We start from the raw sequence: 14,977 nt of genomic DNA on the forward strand, positions 1-14,977 counted from the left end.
CACAAACCTAACTCTGGGATGGGGTCTTTGCCTCTTTGGAGGTAGATTTTGTCTGGCAGTACAAAACTTGGAGCATTTAACTCAGTGGTCAGCCAGGCAGTCGTGGTAATGAGGAAATCTGAACATCTGAACCAGTTACCGGCTGCCATCAGAAATACTGCACAGGTGATTCAGGAGAGGAAATTCACAGTGATGAAAGCTTGCAGATGAGCAGAAATTTGTCAGGTGGATGTGTCGGTTAAGGCTGGCCCTGCCAGGTGTCCTCTGGAATGTTTTTCCTTCAATTCATGCCAGAGCACGGCCACCCGCCCTCGCCAGTGCTCGCCGCACTTTGCTGTAGTTCCCAGCTCCTTTTTGCCTGGCTAATTTCACATTATTTATTATGTGTGTGGGCAGTGGCAAAGAGACAAACTGCCCATGGGGAAATGGTCTGACACGTGTGACAGACTCCAGCAGGTGCTGCCCTGCAGAAGTGCTCAGTTCTGTGCTTCCCCTCTCTCCCATCACCCCCAGAGAGAATTGGCTCTGGTGCCTCTGAAGGAATCACACAGAAATCAGCCCACATCGTGCTAACAGAGCACACGGAGCTCAAAGGGGACAGATTCTGGGGAAGATAAAGCATTCTGAAAATCCTTATGCAAAAGCTAAACCACACCTCCGCTCTGTTTCTGCAGGATCTGATCCAAAGGTTTTATGACTTCAGCCAGTTCTGATCACGGGGACAGAAACCAACACAAACACACTTCTAGGGATTGCTCATTACAAGTCTTTGTTTCTAAAGCAGTAGTCTAATTCCTTTTCTCAAATTATGGCAGCAAATACTCTGTTAACATGCTTTGGAGTAGGAAAACTACACTTTTTTTTCCAGCTACTTGGTATATAGTACAAGAAAGGAACAAAATTAGCTTGGAACATTTGGTTCAGCCTCAACATAATTGCCAGAATCTACAGAATATTATTTTGAAGAAGTTTTAGGTAATAGAAAATTTGTATTAAAAATTAAATGCATAAGATGGAGAAATTTATTACAATTATTTTCTTTATTATATGTTACTGTGAGGGGTTTTAAATGCCTAAATTTAATGCTCCCTTAGAAGCAATTTACTTCCTGGAATTATTTCCAAAGACTTCATCAGAATGTTCCTTCCTGAAGAGAAATCAGTGTTATCTTCACTGAACCTGAAGCACAGCAGGAACAGGTGACTTAAAATGCCAGAGGCCTGAACCGAAGCAGAAATCTTCCAGAGACTTCTACAAACCCAACTCCTTAACACAGCCCCAGACTTACAGTAAAATCTCTCTGAAAATAATGCTATTTATGAATTCTGAAGTGTGGTGTGATAATGAAGAGGAATATCTTTCCTTTTCTCATAAGTAATGGGGTTCATCTAAAAGAAAATGATGTTCTTGTGATTGTTCTCATTAGACACATTCTGAGAAAGGTGGTCATATACTTCTGCCCAAAATGTCCTGCAGTTCCTTATGTCCTAAAATTTATGAACAGATCCAGGTGGCCTTTTTTTTTTTTTTGTAATTAAAATGTGACAATTATATCTTCTGCCCAAATATAGACAACAGAAGACACAATTCGATCCATGCTAAATGTCATTCAAAAAAACTCAAGAATAATAGAGCCTCCCCTATAAGAAAGGCAATCCTAACACTAAGAAATCAAAAGACCACCAATTTACTTTTCAGCTTTCAGCTGAGCAGACTCCCACTTGCAGTTACAACTCACTGGAGCTCGTTAGTATCCCTGTTTAACAGGAAATTAATTTGAACTGTGACAACAGCACCTATAATGGCAATTTCAGTCAAAAGGAAGTGCTGAATCCTGAGCAGACAATGCTCAGCATGAGAGGCATCAAATATATTCACTGCATAACCTCACACGAACAGCCAGATAATTCTGCTTGAATGAGAAATGAACACTGGGAAACAATACTGGATCTCCACGGTGGCTAAATTAAAAAGCAGAGTCAGAGCACTGGGAGCATTAATTTCTTCAATGATTCGTGCCCCTTTTGGTCATGGGCCATCAGATTCTACATGGGCACTACAGGCACATCCACAGAGCAGTTTTTCTACAAGCCACTGCACAAAGAGGCCACTGGATGCATCCTAATGGCCAATGGCCAACTCTGCTGCTGCAATAAAAAAAAAAAAAAGAAAAGAAAAGAAAAGAAAAGAAAAGAAAAGAAAAGAAAAGAAAAGTAAAATAGTGTCCAAAAATGTCAGTCGATGGTGTGTTGGAAGAAAATAGATAAGAGGTCACAGACATCAAGGCAAAAAGAGAGTCCTGCCTCATTTTACACAGAACATTGTCTGTTCTCATTGTCAAAGTCACATTTTGCAGTGATGCTGATATGGATATGGATGTGTGTATGTAGTTTTGGGTTTTCCAAAACCATAAGCTTTTAAAAAGTCAGACAGGTACCTGATCAGGAAAAGAGTTACCTCGACTAAAGTCATGACTGCTTCTTCAGTAATTAATGATTTATTAGACATTAAATCGCATGAAAGAGTTTGGCAATGAGGATCACCAGGCCAATGAGGATATGAATAAATTTGCACATGTAAAAGCCTCGGGGATATTGTGCAATGAGGGCAGGAGGACAAACAGATTCAACACTGGCTACAGCAGGGGAAACATTTTCCCAGTTGAATAAAGAAACAAGAGAGGGAGACACAAGTGCCTACTGCAGACAGTAAAGTAGGCAGGTTACAATCATGGATATAGAACCAGCTTTCTTAGAATTAATTTTCTTTTATTGGTCATTCTTGTCAGTAATCTGCCCTGCTAAATTCTGATTTGGCTACTTACACAAATCTTAGAAAAATCAGAAAATACTATGCCAAATGCAATCCAAATTATTCCTGTGTTCAGTATCAGCTGAAGAGTGAACCCAAATACAGCATTTTAACATTACTTACAACTTAGCTAACTGAGCTAACAGCATTTATAGAGAAAAGCAAACGTACAAAAATCCAACTAAATTACACGCATCCGGGGCCAATGATGCTTGAACTGTCTGAAATCTGAAATTTTCACAGGCACTGTGGAAAAAGCCATTGATGGTTTGTTTTAATACTCAGAATGTCAGCATTTCCTGCCCCATCAGAATGGCAGCTGTAGGGGAAGCAGTGGATTTATGTCTGCAGTCCCAGGGGAGTAGCAGTGATAAGGGCACACACAGAGCAGTAAATTTTGTGTGGACTTTAAGCATTCAGCTGACTCATCACAGTCTATTCTCTCTTATTACAGGGGGAAAATTCACCATGAAGTGTCCAAAGCAGTGAAATACACGGGATTTGCTTAATAAAACCAACAACACTCCTGAGGCATAGAGCTGTCTCCAGCCTTACACAGGACAGAAACAGTGGAGAGGGGACATTTTTAAGCCAATCAGTGTAAGAATTTCACTCTGGGAGCTGAAGATTCAGCTTTCAGGTATACCCTAAATTGGTATTAGCTAAAGACTGACTGCTGTTTTTATGGGTATGTGTATACACTTAATACATACATAAAGTATCAGTGGATCCTGTTTAATGTGAATTTCACAATATTGGTGGAACTCTGATGTCTAAGTCTTTTCTTTTAATGACTGAGGAATGAGATAACCACATACCAACCACAGTAGCTTTGAATGCAAATATAAACTGATATTCCCACTTGCTTGAGATATTCCCACATTCCAACACATATTGGCAAAAATAAATGCAATTTTATAGGGGGTCCAGGTGAATAAAACCCAAACCTAAGTTAGGGTGGTTTATTAATGTATTTTTTTGCTTCTCTGCAAATCTACAAACAAATCTGGTGGACACCATTTAGAAAAAGTAAGCTATTATAAAAGAGCAAATGAAATGAAGAGAAAAATAGCATTTCTTGCCCTAGGCATGAAACAGTGCCCTTGAATTATGTGTTACAATCAATTCCTAAGCTTACAATATAGATAACATCTTTCAGTGATGTCTCATCAAGCAAATTAGATCTGACCAGTGAAATACTGTAAGTTAGCTGGAATTGATGAAAATAATAATGCACTTGCTTTACTGAGCCCCCACTGCCCAAAGTATTAGCTCCTTTAGAGACCAATCACTGCTCTAAACTCTGACCCACAGACAACAGAATTTAACAAAGTCTGTGGGGATTTACAGTTAAGACAGAATAGAATTCTGCATTAATCAAGTGCTCTAATTAAAATCTGGAGTGGTAGAAAGTGGCTTCTTCTTATTTGACAACAGCATTTAGGGAGAAGGAAAGAATCCCAGCACAGATATGAGTCAGGTTTAGGCAGAGTGAAAACTTAATGGGCAGTGCTGTTTGGCATCCCATAATTCTGCCAGGTAGCACAGGAAAAGTGTATATGAACCTACAGAAGTCAACTTCAAAAGTTTTATTTGAACATAGTTTTTAGGTAGAAATTAGCTCTGTTTAAGAATTAAACCCTCACTGTTGGTGTCACTACACCAGGCTTTAAATAAGTTTTAATGAAAGAGCATTCAACAGTTTGCAAATCAGAACAGAGAATCACAGAGTTGTTCGGGTTGGAAAGGACTTTATAGATAATTTATTTTTAACCCCCATGGACAGGGACACCTCCCACTGTCCCAGGCTGCCCCAAACCTCAATGTCCATCCTGTCCTTGGACACTTCCAAGGGATCCAGGGGCAGCCACAGCTGCTCTGGGCACCCTGTGCCTCCCCACCCTCTAAGTGTTTCTTCCTGATATCTAATCTAAATATCAGGATTTAAATTCCAGGATTTAGAATGTTTACCTTGCTTTATTTTCAGAATGAACTGTTTAATGCTACACTCTATATACTTTAGAAAACTTGTCCTGGTGAGGCAGATGGGATCAGCAAGTGACTGACACTAAGAAAAATTAGGTCAGAACTTACTTAGGAACCTAAATCTTGTGATTTAATTTGTACACCTAATTTGATGTTTCTGCTTTTATACGCTCTGGCTTTCACTTGCTTAGAAGTCAGAGTTCTCACTGATAAATCACAGAAATATCACTGCTGCTCAACCAATTTGGGATGGCTTAATGGAGTAAAAGGATGGGTTTTAAAGTAAGCTGTACTTTTCCTAGGACATGCTATTGTGTCTCTGCCTTGTAAAGACAAGAGAGCATTAACATCTACCTGTAGAATAAGATAAACAATATTTCTATTACTCAAGTATTTGAAAGAATAACTTGACAAATAAAATGTTCACAACAAACTAATTTTTAATTTCAGTGACTCCAAACTAAACAAGTCATAGGAGCCTGATTGAAAGAAAAAAAATTAAAAGGGATAACGATTAATCTACAGCCTGTTTTTATAGGCATTAAACACTTTAATACTGATAATGGGATTTCTTGAAAAGAAAAAAAAAAACCAGCCATCCAAATTGCACCTCGCCTCCAGGTCAAGTTAAAGCAATTCTATGCAAAAAGTAAATTAAGTTCTAGTGCATCAAAGATGCACAGAAAGAGCAGTTTGATTTCTGTTTTGCTTTGCTATTCAGATTATCTCCCAGGGACTATTTCCCCCATGGATCAAAGGGTGGCTGTTTGCTAGGAGCACTGACATGGAAAATCTCTCTGGATGTATTTACAGCCCAGAGAGCCCCTGTGCAGGCTCTGCCAAGCCAGAGCACAGGCACACTGAACAAATCAGTGTGCTCCAGGTGCATCACCCCACCTTCACCTACAAAAACCTGCAGGACTCTCTGTGGAGCTTGACCAGAATGTTTGAGAAGGGCAGTGTGTTGTAGGTTTGAGCATGAATGGGACAGGGCCACTGGGAGATGTTCCTCAAACTTTTATTGTGACACCAGCCTCATAAAAGGGTTTAGACAAGTGAAAGATGGCAACAGCTCACATCTGCCAGCAGCAGCCAAAGATCTCTTTGTCACAGGGCATTTTAAAGGTTTTCCAGCCAATGGCACATTGCTAAAGCTCACAGACAGTTGTTCTATCCAGTCACTGAGAGCACACACACACCTGCTCCAAACACTCAGACTGTTGTTTCATGTCTTTGCTTGCTGTACTATTGCAACTTTTCCTACTTTCAGGCTTTGGAGTTGCAGCTAATTCTAAATTCTTCTGCTTTTCTGTTCCAGGGGCCTGCTTCCACAGCTTTCTGAAAGCTTTCCCACCTTTATTATTTCCCACAGGCAGCAGAACCAGTGGGTCTTTGGCTGGGTTCAGGAGTGTTTGAAGTTTGGGCTGGCCTGAGAGCTGAGCAGAGAACACAACAGGTTGGGTTTGCACAGGTGCTGGGTCTCACATCTCAGCTCTGGGGGTCTTGGGCAGAAACCCCTGGGCAAAACCTCCCCTCACCATCACTGGACAGCCACAACCTGTTCCAGTTCCCTTGTAAATAGTAATGAGGAGCATTACTTGTAAATACAGAGGAGCACACACTCACCCACTGCGCTATGCTCCCACCCCGAGCAGCAGCACTCAGGGTCCAACAATTGTCAATCTAACAATTGTCTGTGCTGCAGCTCAATCCCCTCCCTGTAAACTCCACCTGACACAGGAATGCAGAGCAGTGCAATTCCTGTGGACAGAGAGCCTTGGCAGTGCCCCAGAACCAGACAGGCACGGAGCAAACAAGCAGCCAGCAATTTGCTGATGCAGTGATGGAGGCACCAGCAAAAAGATCCTCACAGATTAGCAGGCAATCAGGGTGTAGATGTTCCTCCTTTGCCAATTTCTCTTTCTCAAAATGAGTGCAGTGTAAATTAGAATTATTTCTCTGCTCCTCCATATAGGACAACAATATTTAGGGAAAAGAAAAGAATCTCAGCACAGGTAAAAGCCAGGTTTAGGCAGGGTGAAAACTGCCTCACAAGTGCTAATAGAGAAAAAAAAAACCAAACCAGCAAACAGGGGAGCTCCAGCCTCCCTGGCTAAAGTGAACATTTCAACCAGCCCTGAAGGAACATGTTGTGTGCAGTGCTGAGACACGGGATGACATTTTAAAAGGCCTCAATCCCAACCACCAAAGTGAGTGCTGCATCTGCTTGCAAGCACAGAGCAGATGCTTGGGCCCTCACCTAAATGCAGATTAACAGCATACGCAGCTGCTGGAAAATATGAACACAAAGGGCAGAGATAGTGAAGAGAGAAAAGAATGATCTTTGGTGTCTGTGGTTTTTTTTTTAATCAGGCTTTATTTATTTATTTATTTATTTATTTAGCTATGGGACAGACTGGTTTTCCTGCCAGTGACCATACATTTCAACATTCAAACTTTATTTTCTCTCCCTGAATATCTGTTTTCAGGCATAATTTTGGAGGAAGCTTGTACTACCTGCATGTGAAGACAACTACTCAAATGTTTGAATGAGAAAGTGACTCTGCTGCACGGTACCAAGTAAATGAGGTTTGGAAAAACTACTACCATGTGCTTTGAACTTCCAGTAACCAGGCTTGTGATGCTGATCTTTACATCAAAAGCCCCAGCAAAAGTCGGACTTTTCATTGCTCTCCCTCAAAAGGAAAAATCAAATCCTAAAAACATCAGATACTCAGAGGAGCTAAAGCTTCATTGCTATTCCATCTGACCTCGGCAGGCCAAAGGAGTTTGTATATGGGATTCATCTGAGATCAACACAAACAGGTTTCGAAGCACAACACACTTGAAGGCCTCAAACTGAGATGCATTTATGACCTGACCTGTAGAAACATGCCAAGAAATGACACTTTGTCTGCAGTTACCCACAGCAAATCACAGGGAAAGGTTTCCAAGATCAGTAGTTAGGGAAGAATCAGAAAACTGCATTTCAAAGCAGTTTTTATTTTTACCATGTCAAATTATTCCTTCTGCAAATCAAGTTTTTGAAAGCATTTTGTGCAAACAAAATAGGTTAAAATTAAGGTATATGTCGATTAAGCTGAAGTACTTGTTTGATTTTCTAACTTTAAAACAAAGTTAATTTATACAATAAAACCTAAACACATTTCCACAACAAAAGGAGAAAACTTCTACTTCTTCTATTTCAGAGTTCTCAAAAGTCTAAAAATCCCCAATTTTTAAAACATTTATTCCATCTTGATATATCCCTCTGGGAAAAACTTGATACAAAGACACCAAATTTATTCCCTGAAATTTCCACATCATAGAACTTGATCGTATACAATACATTCACCGTAGGTCCAGCATTCCCAAACCACCAAATCTGCAACCCTCGAAGGCACAGGCAGGAGCTGCTCAGCAATTTGGGAACACTCAGGGCCTCATGGATTTCCTATAAAAGCACAGATTCCTGCCCAGCACACCCAGAGATGCTCCACTCATTTATATTGGTCTGAAACACTATCAGGGGCTGCCATATGTCAGATAATTATTCAGAGAGAAATAAATCTGGCCCACCCATGGAAAAAGGGGAGCAGAGGATAATTGAAGGCTGTTTGTAAAACACACAGTGACATGACCTGGAAACACAAACCCCAGCTATTGGCATTCAGTGATTTTTTATTTATGTGGCTGCATAATTTTCCTCTTATAAAAAGGTCCTGTCCTGATGTTAACATTTGGCTATGCAGAAATTTAAACAAAGCAAAGACAAACACTCCTCCCCTATCTTTGGCTAAATTGTGGGCTTGGATCAGAGTAAGACACAAAAGAGGAGCTGTCAAACGAGAGGTTGGCCAGAGAAGCTGTGGCTGCCCCATCCCTGAAGGAGTCCAAGGCCAGGCTGGACCCTCTGAGCCACCTGGGATAGTGGGATGTGTCCCTGCCCACGGCAGGGGGGCAGAATGAGATGATCCTCAAGCTCCCCTCCCAGCCCAACCATGCTTCTGTATTAAATTGTCTTTACTCAAAAGCCCCAAGGGTGCTCCACAGAGACTGAGACATTCCAGCTCCATCTCGTGCCACATCAGACACTGCTGCTTTTTCTAGAAAATTCCCTGCAGTTGCTGAATTCTGGGGGAAAAAAAAATAGCAGATGGCTCAAAAGTAACGTTAGCTCCATGTGAAAAATGAACTTTTTGATAAATATTGCTAATATCAAGCATAGGGTTGATAGATATTCTCATTAACTCCACTCAGACAGATTGGCAATAAAACCTTCCATGCTGCAGTCAGAAAAATGCAAAAGTGTCTTCATTTTTCCCTGCCATTAAAAAAATGTAAGGAAAACAGGAGAAAAGAATCTGCAAGATAAAGGTTAAAGCCAATCTTGTAGGAGCCAAGATAATTTTAGGTTCTGAATTGCAGGAGTATCTGATCAGGCATTATTATTTCCTGCATTCTGGAGGACAATGGAACTATGATCACTGTAAATAAATATTTTGCTCTGCATGGTGGTTAAAAGCTGGAAATCAACTGCCAAGCTTACTTTTCCCCTCTGAATTGTGAAATGTTGTGCATGGGTTCAAAGCTCCTCACAATCAAAGGCAGGAACACGGAGGTGACTGCCAAGTCCCTGTGCCTGTTACTAAGCAAATATTTTATGACAAAACAGAAAATAATCAAGGCAGTAGCAGGGAAGAAGGAAACATATTTAATAACACGGTGAAAGGATGGGATGGAAAGCGTATCAGAAAAGTCCCACCCCTACAGACATTTGGAATTCTGAATGGAAGCCTCTACAAGATTATCTGGCATTAAGCAAAAGCCAGGGGTGCTTGGGTTGTTCTATGGAGCTGATGAGATAAAGAGGCACAGGGTGAGGGTGGGGAGATGCTGGACCCACGACTCAGCCTGGCTCTATGGGACTACTCATGCTGAAATTAAGGAGATCTGACAATCAAAACATAGCACATATTTACCATTTCCACTGAACATTCTTAATATTTTGGTATTTCTCCCAAGGAGCAATGACAGCTATCCTCATCTCCTCTGCTTCCCAACATAGATAAAGTGATGGGTCATTTTCACTTTCATACCCCTTACATGAAATAAAGGATGAAAAAAGCTAGAATGTTTGGACATGAACTTTGGGGTCCAAATGGAAGTATATCAAAAGATTTTTGAATTTAAACAAAACAGAGATTTTTCAGTGTGTCATGAGCCTTAAGAAAAAAAAAAAAAAACAAAAAAACAACAACCCTCAAACAATTAAATCTTATGTAAATTTTAAATACTAACTCAATTATATTGAATATTTTAAAGCCCTCAATTCCTGAGCAAGAGAGTCCATTCATAGGAGAGGCACAATTAGAAATAAAAATAATCAAGGCCAAAACAAAAAAGCCCAACAGAAACACTAACCAATCCAAGCTTTTCCTTTTAATTTTAAAACAAAAATCTTGGACATGAGATGGATATAATCTCACTTGAGAAGAGCTTTTACAATCCATCACATGCTTCCCTGTCACAGGTAAATTTTTAGGTAAGACAAGTAGAACTGAACTAGAACTAAATTTTCTCAGGAGCTAAATGCTTAGCGTACTTAAAACTGAAAAACAGCAGAGCAGACCTGATATTACAAGAGCACAAATTCTAAATTAGAATTCACGGAAAGGAAGAGGACAAGGAGAGGGTCCAATCTTTCCAGTACTTCCCAGCTTGAGAGACTGGGATGCAAGGTGATTTGGGAGTTGAAAAGCACTTGGCTAATTATGCTGAGAGTAAGAAATATCTTCTCTATTTTTCCTTTTTTTGGTTGTTGTTTAAATGCTGTCTGATCTTTTAATGGATATAAAATTATGAATATTGTTATTGTTTGCTTTCCCCTTATTTCAATTTTCTGAAGCGTTCCTGGAGGAAATCTCCAAGCTGTAAGCAAACCTTTAATGGACATGTTAATACAAATTATACAGATGGGCAAGCTAAAGATTTATTAGGAACTCCAACTGCTAAATTTCCTTTGAAGTGTTCAGATTCAGCACATCCCCACTATAAACCCAGAGGTGAAGCGATAAATTCTGTAAATTGAAAACAGAGACACACTAAGCTCGCAGTTATTTAAATAGTTGCTCAAGGGATTGAGGGCAGAAATTGATTAGTTTATGGAAGAAAGTTACTGTGCTGGAGGATCACGGGGAATCTGCTGCAGCTGGAGCACACCTTGTCCCCTGTCACCGTGGGGCAGTGACCAGCAGAGCTGCCCAGAGCCACCCTTCCTCCTCAAACTCAACTGCTCCTTTCCAACACAAACCACACCTCCTCTCAATTGCTTTGACTCCACTGTAATTCTGATTTCTCCTTGAGGTTCAGAATCAGATGCTTTGTTGGTTGTAAATAGCAAACATGAAAGAATAATTATTAATGCAATTATCAAACTTATCACAGATGTCAAAAAAAAAAACCAAAAAACAACAACTCTTCAATAAAACCTACTTTATGAGATTAAAGCTTTCCAAGAGACCCAGAGACATTTACATGTTTTGATCTGGGAAGGAATGTAAAATCACATTAATGACAGCAAATCACACCAGGCTTGAACAGCTTGCTGCTCCTAACAAGGAAGTATTGGAAAAGAAGCAAAATTCCAGAGTCCCAAAGAGAAGGAACTCCAGGAATCTATGACAAAAAACTAAAAGAGAATTTTTGTGATGTTTGTCTTTTCTAGAAGACAAACTTGTCTATACAAAATAGATTCTTCTGTGCTCCACAGATGTGTTCATCTCTCTTTTTGGCTCATGGGGACCATGGGTGGATTCACGCCCTCTCTTTCTGCAAGAAACCCTCCAAGGGCTGATGAGAATGCATGAAAAATCAGGCCAAATATTGCTCTGAGTATGAAAAATGAAACCCAAGTGCAGAAGTAGAGGGAAAGGACTGAGAGGAGAATCAATCCTGAAAAGTAAAGGAATATAAAATAGCCATAGGCAGAAGGATGAGCAAGCACTGACATGGAGAGATCACTGAAAAGCAAAAGAAATAGGAGGAAAAGGTAAAGAAAAATTGAAATGAGTAACAGAACGTAAACTAATTAGTTATGTTTATATTTCCTAGGATCTTAGCTGCCAAAACATTGCCTCCACTTGCTTTATTCTATCAGACTCCAGAAGACATGTAATTAAATCTCTGCTTGACTAAATAACCCAAACTTCCTTCTTTTCAAATGGTTATTGGTTTGCCAAGGTACCGAATATTAACAAAGACATTGACTGATAGAAGTATTTGGCCAGGTCATTATTCCTGATATTACAGTATTTTAAAAACTGCATCTAGAGTATAAAAAACTATTTACAAGCAATTAATGTCATATTTCACATTAAATATAGTATTAAATTAAACTGCATGAATATGCAATGCGATGTAATTTGCCATCACTTCAGAAATTCCGTAATAGGTAATTTCTGTGAGAGAGTTATTTCAATCATTACTTATTAAATAATATTCACCAATTATTGCCAGAAATAACGTGAAAGTCTTAGCTGTTAAAAACTGTATCTTTCTTTGAAGGATATTCCTTATGTAGAAGGGCATGAGAGGAGAAGACGTGGCTAATTAAAAACCCCTGCACCGGCACACACACAGACACACAAAAAGAATATGCTTGTCTGCTAAAATGAGTTTAGTTTCTGGCAACATCAAAACTTCCTCTGAGCTTATTCCTCTGTAGGTGGTTTGGTTTTTCCCAGTTTTCCACCAGGCTCCCATGCACACAACACAACCACTCAAATGAACATTCCCACGTTTAACCTCAAGGTAGACTGCACTTAAATCCTTTTTATTCTAAGGTGGGGAAAAGTAACAGCTCAGAACTGTAACTCCATGGAATAATGAAGTAAAAGATATTGCTCTTATTACTGTCATTAAACTATCATGATTGCCCACAGTAATTTTTTTTTTCCATTTTCATATAGCCTGTAAAGTTTGAGAAGAAGAACGAAATCTTTCTTATTTTATCACTGCGGAAAAGCTTTCAAGCAATGTATTTTTGAAATAAATCACTTAGGTAAACATATTCATGCCAGAAGTAGATTTGTGAAGACAGAGGAGGAGATGGAACAAAACAAAAGGCAGTACAGAAATGAAGTTGCTCCTTCTACAGAGCTCAAAGGACTGATGAAGTCAAACTTGCTGTAGGTAATGTTTTCATTTCCCTTTCCTCCCTTTGTGCTTTCTACCACCACTGTTGCCCTGCTGATAACTTTGATCAGTGATTTTTCTTGCTCCTCTGCCTATACATTCAGCCAGGAAGGAAAAAGGACTTGCAAAAATCACCCTTAGCAAACCCCATGAAATATTTTAATGCAGCAAGTCTGTTCCTTCAGGACTGCAGGTACCTGGTACAAGGATTAGTTTGTCAGGAATGCAGAGGGGCTGATTTTGGAGGAGAAAAGGAAAAAAAAGGACAGCTGGGGAGAATCATGGTGTAATGATAGAAGAATCCCATCAGAAAATGACTTAGGATTCTGTTATCACAAGGTTTAAGTAGTGTAAACTTTGAGGTATAAGATAAAGTATAGATGTTTTGCTACAACATGAATCTCCATCTGGGCTGTTCACTGACATTAAACAGACATTTCTATTTTACAGGAGACTATGACTGCCTGATAAGAGAGACATGACCTTTCCTTTTCCTCTCTCTTTCCCTCAACAAAAATGGTCTACTTCAAAATGTCATGGAAGTATAAGAACTTAATCTCAAATCTGTCACAGGACCAATAGATTCATTGCCAATGCAGTCCTTTCTTTTTTTTTTTTTTTTCTTGCCCATTCTTAATGTGTGGTAAGCAGAAACTCAGGCTTTGCTTTCCTAACCAACAATCAAAATAATTTCAAACACCCATGACAATCCTTCCCTCACATGCATGCCATAAACTATGCGCTTTGAAGAACTATGTGAGATCATGTTTTGGGTGAGATGATTTAATCTTTAAAATATCCTCCTTTGTTTTACTTTAGAACACATCAAAAAGTATCAAATCCTTCTCAGGAGTGGTCCTGAAACCCTTCAAAATTTAGCAAAACCTCTAGTTTAAGCCTCATAAGTAGGTGGGCCTGGGAGGTCTGAAAAGTCACTGTCCACTGACCCTCTCTCAATGACAACAGGTATTTTGCTGAGGTCTTATTTATAGAGCAAAATTTAATGAATTACACTTTAATTCTCCAAGTGAATACTCCAGAAAGATACATCTGCTTTTTCTCATGATTTTTAAATACCTTTTTTCTTACTATAGAAATAATTTAAATTCATTTTACAGAGAAAGTGAACATATAAAGGGCGTATAAAGAAGAGATAATTAATTTGATTTTCCAGTCAGCTTTTCTTTTTGCCAATGATACTATTAAGGCAAGCAGAATTCTTTGCTTCCATTTCCCAGTAAGCCTTGATTAAAATATAGCTATAATACACGTCTTTTAATTGACTTTGGGTGATGTAGAAATGTGGCATTATAACAGATATTAACTGTTCAAGAGAGATCAATGGATTATCTAAAATGTTAAGGGCATAAGTTACAGTGAAGACTCAATCTTACAATGAGCTTGATGTCCTCTGCTTCAACCCGGGTGGCCTTGGCTTCCACTGACTTTAAAAAAAGGTTGAGAAAACACAGTCTTTTGCCAAATTGCATCTCTAATGCACACAATCTAACCCAGAACTGTGAGGCAGCAGTGAGTTCAAGGGTACAGCTGTTGAAGTTGATGTCTTTATGGCAACTTTTTTAACACGATTTTACTCAGCACCTTGGAAAATCTTGTTTAATTACTAAGCGTAAGTGCTCCAGTAAAGTCAAAAGAAGTTAAAAAGAAGGTCACATAATTTTTGCCATAATTTAATACTGTTAGAAATTCTGTTGGAATTTCATTTCAGAAAATAAGTAAAACAAAACAAACCCTTCAAAGCCCGGGCTTGGAATCAAACCTCTTAAAAACTGCTCTAACAAGACCATGTAGTGACAGGACAAGGGAGGATGGCCTCAAACTGAAAGAGAGTGGGTTTAGATAAAATATCAAGAGGAAATTATTTATTTTGAGGGTGGAGAGGCCCTGGCACAGGTGCCCAGAGCAGCTGTCGCTGCCCCTGGATCCCTGGCAGTGCCCAAGGTTGGACAGGGCTTGGAGCAGC

Source organism: Sylvia atricapilla, chromosome Z (genome assembly GCF_009819655.1).
Source record: "Sylvia atricapilla isolate bSylAtr1 chromosome Z, bSylAtr1.pri, whole genome shotgun sequence".
NCBI classification, from domain to species: domain Eukaryota; kingdom Metazoa; phylum Chordata; class Aves; order Passeriformes; family Sylviidae; genus Sylvia; species Sylvia atricapilla.